We start from the raw sequence: 12,430 nt of genomic DNA, 5'->3' as shown, positions 1-12,430 counted from the left end.
ACGGTCGCCCAGAGCTGTTACTCTATTCTCGTCCAAACCTTCAAGTCGCCCAAGGTATCAACAAACATAACGCGTCGTGGTCATCAAGAAATGCAGTTATCAAAGTAGTTGTTAAAGCAGCCCTATCACGTTCCACGATTCAAGGAATTCAATCGAAAGCGGTTGAACGATGAAAGGTAATGGCAGCAGTTAAAAGGCAGTTTTCATGACAAAATGGCCACTACGAAGAAAGTGGGTAGTTATAGGACAATCGAGCAGTTTTTAGAGTAGTTAATCACAAAGAGATCGTCTATGAAGTATAAAAGGGAGAAAGGACATAGAAACAAGGGACCGAATCCAAAACTCTCGAACAGAGAACATGTAATTTTCATTTCCTTAGTTTTTAGACTTAAACACTTTTCTTTCAGTAACTCGTGTGCTTGCGCCCCTTGGAGGCACGTTGTTTCTCATTTCCAATTGTAAAGTTCACCGCCAATAAAAGAACACCCCTTTTTGGGACTTTGTCTCAAGAGGTTTTGTCTCTTACACAATCGTCTGATCCTTTTTAATTGTTAGCGACTAACCCGCGCGAAACATATTTAAATCAACTTTTGTAGGTAGGTTGAATTCATTTTTTCAATTAAAGAATTGAAACGTTCACAATATATATAAATGATAAGGCAATACTTGAATCTTCGCAGCTAGGGTCTAGTGATAGCAATCGACAGAACGAGGCTAGGACAATAATCATTATCCCTGCCTCCTTGCCCTTTCAGGGATTTTAGAGAGGCAGTGCAAGAGTAGGATGGAGCCAGGATTTAAAATACGCTTAATTATCGTCCTATTTTAATTATATATTCATTTTTTATTTTCTAAGTACTATTTAAATTGAAAAGCGTAAAATAAAATAAAATACAAAAAATTGTGACAAGTTTGAGAAATTCGAGTGAAAAATTTAGTCATTTATAATTGCACTTTATTAGATTTAGAATAGTAGATACTCTAGTTGAAATCAAGCATGTTAATTTATTTATTTTTATCTTAAACAATAATATTGGAATAATGCTATTTAGCACTCATACCTCTCCCAAGTAGAAAAAGCATGAAGAATCCAAACAAAAATTAAGTTGAGTTGATCGAAAATTATTGATAAATGCCTTGACATCCTCTCACATGCGAGTGAAACTCACTTGAATAAAAAATTCCAGAACAAGTGGTCTCCATCCCCTATTATGCGTGTTGGTCAAGGAGGTAAACCCCCTCATGTCAGTGTAGTAAAGTTGTCGAAACCATTCCTCCCAAAGCTATTTTAAAAAAGAATAATTCTACTTGCATATTATGGTATCCATTAGGGTGTCCATAATGTACACGTAAAATTTTGCTATTGGAGGGTTGAAAAAATTATTTTTCAACTCTTCAATGATATTATGTCACTTGTACATTATGGACACTCTTAAAGATGTCATAATGTACATGTAGCATAACCCTTTATAAAACGATGTTGGTTCGGAAAGTCGTTGCAGCTCCGAATAGGGATGGCAACGAGCCGTATCGAAATTTTAGGCTCGGGTAAAATGTCCAAGCTTTTTTTCGGGCCTGAGCCGGGCCGAGCGAAAGCTCAGCAAAAAAAATTAGACTCGACCCAAACTTTCGGCTCGGACCTTTCCGAACCGAGTCGGACTAGCTCGGGTTTTGTTTGGTTTTGGGTTTTTTTTTTTTTTTTTGCAACCTTGCTGTCTTAATTGACTATTTTTTTTCTTTTTTTGTTGCAGCCTTAACACAATTAAGGTAACAGCATGCTGCCTTGTAATTTTTATTTTTATTTTTTTTATATTTTTTGTATTTTTTTTAAATATAGGCTTGTGAGTCCGAGCCGGCGAGTCACACGGGCCAGCTCAGGCTTTGCTCGGCACCCCAATATGGGGCTCAGCTCGAGCTTCGGCTCGGTTCTCATGAGCCTCGAGCCAGGCGGGCTCAAGCTTTTTCCAAGCCGAGCTACGGGCGGTCCAAGCCGACAAACCCAATTGTCATCCCTAGCTCCGAACCACAAATCTTTACCTCTCCCCTTCATTGGTTCTCTCTCTTTTTTTCTTTCCATGTAGGCTTTCTTTTATTTCCTTCGTTCTCATTCCACCACGATTCCATCCCGTACCGGTGTTTTCAATCTTCACTTACTGTTTTATGATACTTTTGAGTCCAATTATATGTTAATCGTCGTACATCACCAAGCGTAGAAGGCCATTGCCTATTTGTTGGGAAAATTGGGTGATTTGTGTGTAAATAAACATATCAACTAAAAATTATAAATAACACAATTCAATTAAATAACATAAACATAATTCAAAATAATATAAATATAAGAAGAGGGTTAGAAAGAAAGCAAGCCTTGAGAGTCACGTCAAATACGCTGTCCTAAAGTCGTGTTGCCTTCCCTTTGTGCGGGTTCTTTCGACACTACATGGCTCCAACAATTAAAAAATGAATTTTTAAGATTCTATTGAAAGTTTTATAATTTATTTTCCAACAATCCTCCACAAGTTTTAAAACTTTCAAAATAATTAAAATATATATATATATATATATATATATATATAATAGTGGCAACATAATACTATGTAATAGGTGTATTAGTCTTTTAGACTTGAACCTCACTTAGTGATAACAATTTCCATTTGAGGAAGTCATAATGGACAAAGCATTGAATTAGGTCCCTTCGGCCAAACTTCAATTGTTCCACATACAGTATCAATTTAGGCTCGGTTCAAAGCTAGTAGCGCTGTTAATGGTCATGCGCTCTAATCTTGATTCTAGTAAGAGTCTCTGGGGAATAGTCCAATCACATAGCCATGACCTCATGACAACTCTTACATAGGTGAGTCCTCCATGAGTGTGTGTGACCCACACCTCGCGAGAGTTCTCGCCTTGGTACTCATTCAGGGTTAAACCCTTTCTAACATTACATTCTTATTAGCACTATATCACCATAGGGATGAACACAAATAATATAGTGCTATTACGAGTCACGCAATACACATTTTTTCTACCATATTGAACCTTCTTCATGGGATCTCCAATTATAAAGGTTGGGTTACTTCCGAAGGTGACTCCGTTAGGGTTTAAACTCATCTCCCTCGATGATTTATTATGTCCATGACGGACTATAATTTCTGTCATGTCCCTTTTTGGATAATAATTTGATATCATCAATTTGCAAAGCTTTTACTCTTCACCTGCATATCTGCAAAATCTTTTCAAATTTCCAAAATATCAATACCACATATCTAAGTTTAGTAAGATAAACAAATGAAACTTTAATATTAATTTTAGTAATACGTTCGAGCAGATAAATCCATTGAACTCTTGCATTTCACTATCACCAGCAAATTTTCAATATAACTTCTAACACATTTCAAGAGTTAGTTTACAAAGAATAATAACATATAAGACGTCTTTATGTGAAATTTTAAACACCCCCCCATTTCAAATATATCCAACTTGTGGCACTTCTTTAGGATGTTGTTCACTAAAAAGCTGGAAAGTGTCATCTAATACATGTTGTGAAATTCAATGTATATGACAATTGGTCAAAATTAATTAAATAGATTATGACTTAATTCATTTGACAATACTTTTATCAACCTAGTGATTCTGTTAGTCCAAATATAAATATTTACAAATTCTCCCACCTAGAAAATATAATCGAATACAATGATGTTTATGTATCACAAAATGTTGGACAATATTATTTAACATAACCATAAACTATCAAATATGGTTCAACGTGCCTTTACATTCATAAAATAGTCCATAGATAAAATATTTGCAATTTATTAGACCATAAACCAATTTTCAAATATAGTACAAAGAAATATTGTTTCAATCAAACAAAGTCTGGTGAATTCTAACAAATAATTTACCCCTTTCAATCTTACACCATACAATACCAATATATCACTCCGTTCCTTTTTTCTCTTTAGTAACTAATATTCATTCTACAACAATTATTTGTAAAACCTATTAATATAAAGATCAATGGAGATGAAATTTAAAAATCTCCAACATATAGATAACAATATTATAACCTCAATTATTTAAGTTTTGGTTACAACATTTTATTCTATTTAAATTTGTAGAACTCCTTTTTGAAACATTTACTTATAACTTTTATTACCAATAGGTTAAATTAAACAAATAAAATTTGAAATGAATAACAATTATGTTCTAGCATAATTTTTTCAGTAAGTTTTTATTCCACATATATGCAACTAGTTAATTTGAGAATATCATTAGCAAACTTATATAATGATTAATTATTCACCTAGTCATTGACAAAAATAATTGTAAATTACACAAATATTCACAAATATTAATAACTAAATTAAAATCACACAAATCTAACCTTCAACTTGACCATCATAGCTTAGAAAATATTTTTCCTTGATGCTTTTCACGCCAAAGTTCGTTAAGTCTTACAATGGGCGCATAGATGCACATCGACATAGAATCTTTTTTGTGATCATTACTTGAAGTTACTTTCGGCATTTTGTTCTCAGTTTCTGAAATTTTATTTGGATTTCAGCCAATAACTATGACTTTCAACAATCCATTCTCATTGATTACAATACGGAAATTACTAAAGCTAGAGGCAAAGTTCTATTACAAAGCACAGAATACAAAATGTCAAAATTGAAATATGTGGCCCATTACTTGCACACTTTTTATGTCCACCTAATCTTTCTAAGCTTCAAAGTTAGCTTCATCTTGTTGTTTCTGCCACTATTCTTCATTGGACTAAGAAATTTTTTCTTCACTCCCAAAATACACAAATTCCTACATTGCTGAGGCATAAATTTCAAATATTTCTACTTACAATAGAAATTAGAATCAATCAAATACGCCCATTGAATTTTAAAATAATAATAATAAGTTCCAAGTACATAAGAGCAAATAAGGGGATAATTCTAATTATAATTAAACATAATTAGTACAAGATCATTTTTTTAAACATAATTAATACAAGATCATTTTTCCCCGTTCTAATAATATATATTAGAATTTGTCCCAATCACCATTATGGTTAATATCATAGAATTATTTTATTTTTTTTCCTTTAAACATAAGTCATTCGCAATTATTAAAGAAGCTAGCTCACATGAATCCAATTCATAACCTTTGGAAAGCATGTAATGTTCATTATTATTCAGACGGTAAGTCCAATAATTTAGCAAACATATAATTTAGTCACATACATCAAATCAAGAAATTACCTTTTAAATTTGTCGATCACAACATTTAATCTACAAGCACATCACCAAACATGGCTTTAGATTGTTGGAAAAATTGGATGACTTGTGTGTAAATAAACATATCAACTAAAAATTATAAATAACACAATTCAATTAAATAACATAAACATGATTCAAAATAATATAAATATAAGAAGAGGGTTAGAAAAAAAAGCAAGTCTAGGGAGTTACGTCAAAAACGCTGTCCTAAAGTCATATTGCTCGTGCGGGTTCTTTCGGCACTATACGGCTCCAAAATAAAATTCATGTGATTCTCCTTCTATGGGCATGACTATAGGGAGATAAAGAACAAACCTTACATCAAATTATTACAAACTATAGAAATATTGTATAGAATGATTAGAGAGTAGTATGAAACACTAGAGAGTATCTTTTGTGTTTGATTTGTTGTGTGTCAAAGAATTTGAAATCCACCCCTTTTTATAGTAGAAAATTCAACCATCTCATTAATAAAATTTAACATAGGTTACAAATATAAAAATTGGTTTTAATCTTTTGTATTGAATTTAAAATTGAAAAATTAAAAGAAAACTAAAACTGAAAACTTGAAATTAAAAAATGAAAACTGAATTTTTAAGATTCTATTGAAAGTTTTATAACTTATTTTCCAACACTATTATTGTTGACACACTAAAAGTGTAGCCCAAATCGAATGGCCCAAGGAATGAAGCCTAATTGAGGAATTTCCAAATCAAATAGCCCAAAGAATGAAACCCAATTGGGTAATTCAGTATAAAGGCCCATACAGGATTATTAATAAATGCAGTGGAAGCTCACGAATACAGTAACATCATCGCCCAAGCTTGCAAGACGCCCAAGATCTGAGCGAATGGAGTGCCTTACAGCCGCCCAAAGCGATGACCCTGTTCTCGCCCATACTTTCGAATCGCCCAGGATTTTAGTAAACATAAAATGTTATGGATATCCAGGAATGCAGTTATTAAAGCAGTTATTGAGTAACCTTATCACATTCCACGATTCAAGGAACCCAGTTGAAGGCGGTTGAACGACAAAGAGTAGTGGCAACAGTTAAAGACGACAGTTCCACGACAAGTTAGCCACCATAAAGAAAGTGGGTGGTTATGAAGCAATCAAGCAGTTTCCAAACGGCTTGTCACAAAGGAATCATTGAGGGAATATAAAAGGAAGAGAAGACATAGAGAGAAAGGACCCCGAATCAAACACTTTCAAACAGAGAATATGTAATTTCAATTTCCTTAGTTTAAACTTAAATATTTCTTTCAATACTCGTGTGCTTGCGCCCCTTGGAGGCATTCTGTTTAGTTCCAATTGTAAATCATCGCTAATAAAACACTCATTTTTGGGACTTTGTCTCAAGAGGTTTGTTCCTTACACAATCGTCTAATCCCTTTTTAATTGTTAGCGACTACTTACACGAAACAATTTGGCACGCCCGGTGGGACCTTGGTATTTGGTGTTGAAAATACAAAAGGTGAAACAATATGCCTTACAAATCTGATAAGGAAGTAGCAAGTCAAGGAGGAGTCCAGTCTGTGATCGAGCGATATGTGGAGCAGCATAGCTCTCCACGAACAGAGGGACAAAGTCAGAGCAGTCGCAGTCGTTACGAACCAATGACAGAGTTGAGTCCTCGAACTATGCGTGCATTACTTGGAGAACTCACATAGGATGTCGTTGAACAGGTAAATCTACGAAATATTCATAATATGGAAAGATTTACCCAGAATGGGAATGCACATTATGAAAACATGGCCAAACAACTAAATACTTTGAATGAAATAATGAATAAGTTAGTAGGCCAAATTTGTCAACCAGTTGTGCCTCTTGCAAATCACTTTCAAGCTAGGATAATTGTGGGATATAATCCCCCAGTCCTAAGTCCAAGTCAAGGGATAGAACCACCTTTTCGTCCCTCTACTTCAAACCAGAGGGATGGTGTAATGCCAAATCAGAATAGTGGTAATGGTACAGCTAACTTGGGGGATAACCTAAATGTAAGAGACAATGTCCTAAACAATGGACAGAATACCCCACCTGTCAATGATGGAATAAATATTCAGGTTAATGGCAACAATGACCCAAATAATGGCAACTTTGTTGCCAACCAAGGACCAAACATCGGGCCTCAGGTAAATCAACCGACCAACCAACCTGTAGGAATTCCATATGACCTCAACGTCATGTTGAGAAACCAAATTATGGAAATAATACAAGATCAAGTGGCCTTTGGGGTACGTCCTATGATTAGGCCGACTTACACAAAGTCATATCCTGATTGGGTAGACCAAGCATATTCATGGCCTAGAGGGTATAAAGTGCCAGAACTCTCACTAATTACCGGTTTAGGAGAGGTGTCTACTCTAGAACACAGGACGATTCACACTGCAAAGTGGTGAAGTAACAGACTACCATAAAATGAGGTTGTTCCCTAGTTCATTAACAGGAATAGCTTTCTCTTGGTTCATCAATTTGCTAGCAAACTCTGTTCAAACATGGCAACAATTGGAGCAATTGTTCCATGCTCAATTTTATAAGACTGGGTCTGAAGTTACTTTGACCGATTTGGCGAGTCTGCGTCAAATGCTAAATGAACGGGTAGAAGGTTTCCTTCAAAGGTTCAAGACAGCAAGAAGTAAATGTTTTGTATCTCTGCCCGAAAAGGAGTTTGTCAAAATCGCTCAAAATTGTCTAAACTTTGATTTGAAAAAGAAATTCCATGACAAGGAATTTCCTGATCTTTTTCAATTGAGCGCAAACATGATTAGGTATTAACGATTAATAAGAGAAAAAGAGCAAATGAGAAATTCTAACAAGGGGACTTATTATAGAAACCCAAATTTTGATGTTCATGCCATTAATGACGAATATTACGATCAAGCAGAAATGTGTTTGGCCGAATTGATTAAAGGAGATGTGTATACTTGTCTTATAATGGCTAAGCCTAGACCGTCGGGCAAGGATGAGCCTATAAAAGATGAAAACAAAAAGGCTAGAACGTTCTGGTTCGATGTAACTAAAGCTGACCTTATATTTGATAAACTATATAAGGATAAACAGATAAAGCTGAGTGATAAACATAAATTGCCAAACCCTGAACAAGTTAAGGGTAAAAAATATTGTAAGTGGCATAATGAATGGTCACATTTGACTAACAACTGTTTGGTTTTTCACCATGTGTTACAGGATGCCATTGAATCAGGACGAATTACGTTCGAGGATAAGAAGAAAATGGCAGTGGATGAAAACCTTTTTGCACAGCCACTTGGGGTGAACATGGTGACGACTGGTTTCAAAAATAAGTTGCCAAAATTCAAGTTGGTTATAGATGACGGGGAAGAGGACTCTGGACCACATCCCAGTGTCCTTGAACGTATCAAAGGGAAGGAGCCCAAAAAGGATGAAGACATCCTATGTGCAAGATACAAAAGAGAAGTGAGTGTAAATACAGAGAAACTAGGGATATGGCAGCATCACCATCGCCCAAGTTTTTTTCCAAACGCTCAGCTTGGTAGAGGGTAAGGTACATTATTCTATAGGGGACCTCCTTTTGAGAGGCAGTTCAGGCCAGTAAATAATGGGAGAACATTCAGCCCACAACCTCGCCAACCAAATGTATGACATTCGTTCCAGTATAACGCAGGAAGGGTGATACCCTTCAACGAGATGACTAGAACCCGACAAAGGCATTTTCAACGGAACTATGGACGAATGATGAGATAACAACAGGGAATGCCACATCCTAAGGCACCTAAATTACTCGAGGTGGCCAATCAAAATGTTCTTGAAGACAGTGAAGAGATTGGTACAGGCGAATCGATGGAAGAATTGCCAGAAAGTTCTTCTAGGAGATCGAAGTTTGAACGAGACAGAAGGGATGGAGAAGATCCAGATCAGCCCCTTACTATTCAATTCGGTATGTTACCTCCTGTCATGGCTAATAATTACTTACTAGCTAATGAATTCAAGAACAAAGAGAAAGAAAAAGAAAAAAGGGAGGATAACGAAGATGAAGTATGTGTGCTGGAATGTGAGGAAGACCAAACTTCTAGAGGGGCCTACGATGATGAAGGGGATGATAGTATGACGGACATTGAAGAGGAAATTGATCTGGAAGCAGAAAGAAGAAAGAGAGGGGTATAGTACAACACTCTGTTGAAGCAACTACATCGAGAGGGGGTTCGTGAAGTGGACTTGTTAGGGGAACCGTCTGGGCGTTCTTTCGATTATTACATGCTGTACGGGATGTCCAAAAGGAAAAAGAGAGTTTCTCGATCTGAAAAGTATGAATCGCCTCCAAGAATAATGCCTCCTCCTACAGGTTGGGTAATCGAAGAAGAAGCATTAGAAAACAGTAAAAAGGAAATTCAGGAAACAGAAGCTCAGTGCGACATATTGCATGTTGACTTATCACAAAAGGATAACTCGACGAAGGACAAACAAGAAGTGGAAATAGATGCTGTTGAAAAGGTTATTTTTAAGAGACCAGCCATGAAGTTAACTAAACACTTGAGGCCATTGTACGTTAAAGCTTTAGTTGACGGCATACCCGTGGCAAAAGTACTTGTTGATAATAGAGCAGCTATAAATACCATTCTATCTAGGATGATGAGGAAATTTGCAAAGACAAAAAATGATATGATTCCAACAGAAGTCATCCTTACAAGTTTCAATGGAGGAGCAACTCCAGCTAAAGGGGTTATGTCATTAGACATAACTATAGGGACAACTACTAGGACTACAGTCTTCTTTGTAATAGATGGTCCTACTAGTTACAATGTGTTATTGGAAAGAGATTAGATACACGGAAGTCGGTGTATACCCTCATCACTCCATCAATGCCTGATTTTTTGGAATGATAAAGGTGAAGCAGAAGTGGTGCAGGCCGATCATAGGCCTTTTGTCGCAGAAGTAAACTCAGTGGAAAGGTTTATGTACGAAGGAAATTATGCACCTGTCAGAGTAGTCCAAGATGGAGAAGAAACTCAAATTGTCGCACATAGTGAAGAGCCATTTTCGATAGATGCACTCACTGAAATGTTCAGTCAAATGAGGCCAAACATAGTGGTCATAGAAGAGACAGTAATTGGTAAAAGAGTAGTCAAAGAGTTTTAAATAAGTTGTAAGCAACAAAGGCAAATAGCCGATGTTCAGGCCTTCAAAGCCAAATTAATGGCTTTCAATAAAGAATGTAAGGACAAGACGAAAGAAGAAGCAGCCTTGGAAGCATTGAGAGACAAATTGGCAGTGCTCGAGTTGGAACAAAATATTGGTCGAAAAGTCAATAAGGTTTATTGTTTAGAAGAAGAAGTTCCTATAAGGGAATTGGACGATGAAGTAATGGGGATCATTAAGCCTGGATACGCTCAAGCACAAGACCCTCTAATTAAAGTAAATATTGGCAATGAAGGGGAAGATCGCCCAACCTTTGTCAGCCAGATGCTCGATCAAGAGGTTAATGATAAATTAATCGCTTTATTAAATGAATATAAGGATTGTTTTGGTTGGGAATATGAACATATGCTTGGTTTAGATAGAGATTTGGTGGAACATAGATTACCAACCAAGCCAAACTTTAAACATCATAAACAACCTCATAGACGTTTTGCTCCTAATGTACTCCCTGAAATTAAGAAAGAAATGGAGCGATTATTAAAAGCAGGCTTTATTAGAACAGCCAGATATGTCGAATGGTTGTCCAATATCGTGTCAGTGCTAAAAAAGAATGACAAATTAAGGGTGTGCATAGACTTTAGGAATTTAAACATAGCCACACCCAAAGATGAATATCCAATGCCTACGGTAGATTCCTTAGTAGACTCGACTGCTGGACACGTAATATATTCCTTCATGGATGGGTATTCAGGATACAATCAAATTTATATAGTTGAGGAAGATATACACAAAACTGCCTTTAGGTGCCCTGGATCTTTAGGATGTTTTGAATGGGTAGTTATGCCCTTCGGCCTAAAAAATGCAGGAGCAACTTATCAAAGGGCAATGAACTTGATTTTTCATGATATGATAGGCAAATTTGTTGAGGTGTATGTAGATGATATAGTGGTCAAATCCATTAAAGAAGAGGACCATTTTGAACAATTGAGATGTTCATTTGAGCGAGTGAGGCAATATAAACTAAAATTGAATCCCTTGAAATGTGCATTTGGCGTTAACGCAGGAAACTTCCTTGATTTCTTAGTACACAAAAGATGGATTGAACTTGATAAAAATAAAGCGAAGGCTATTTTAGAGGCCAAATCACCTAACAATAAAAAAGAATTGCAAAGGTTTCTAGACCAAGTAAATTTTTTAAGACGCTTTATTTCTAACTGTGCAGGGCAAACTAAAGCTTTTTCACCACTTTTAAAGTTGAAAAATCAGGACGAATTCGTCTGGAAAGAAGAGCATCAAAAGGCTTTTGAAAGCCTAAAGACATATTTATCAAGTCCACCAGTGTTGATGTCACCAATCCAAGGACGGCCAATGAAAGTATATATATCGGCTGAACAAGAATCAATAGCTGGAATGGTCGCGCAAGAAGACCAATTTAGTGAAAAAAGGGCGATTTACTACTTGAGTAGACGGTTAACAAAATGTGAATGTAATTACTCTGCCATTGAAAAATTATGTCCTGCATTGTATTTCACATGTACGAAATTAAGGGCTTATTTACGGCTCGTAACCGTTTATTTGATTTCTAGAGTAAATTTGGTTAAGTATATGTTCTCTCGCCCTATTTTACACCAAAGGGTAGGCCTTTGGACGTTAGCATTATCAGAATTCGAAATACAATACATACCCCAAAAGGCAATAAAAAATCAGGCTTTGGCAAACTTTCTGGCCGATCATCCATGCCTTAACATGCCTGAAGAAATTGAATTAGAAATCAATTCATTCGAATTAAAACCTTGGATTTTGTATCTCGATGGGTCAAAGACTTCTAAAGGTGCAGGAGTAGGAGTAGCATTGATAAATCTTTTAGGGATTTGTTACAAGTTCGCATTCACTTTAGATAGGATGTGCACCAACAATCAAGCCGAATATGAAGCCTTAATCATGGGCCTAGAATTAATGATAGATATGGAAGTAAAGAATGTGATCGTTAGAGGCGATTCTCAATTGGTAATTCACCAATTGATTGGTGATTTTAAGTGCCAAAGTGATTC

Source organism: Olea europaea, chromosome 1, assembly GCF_002742605.1.
Source record: "Olea europaea var. sylvestris chromosome 1, O_europaea_v1, whole genome shotgun sequence".
Classification (NCBI taxonomy): Eukaryota; Viridiplantae; Streptophyta; class Magnoliopsida; order Lamiales; family Oleaceae; genus Olea; species Olea europaea.
The sequence above is the reverse complement of the archived record's forward strand: the minus strand, read 5'-3'. Positions refer to the sequence as shown.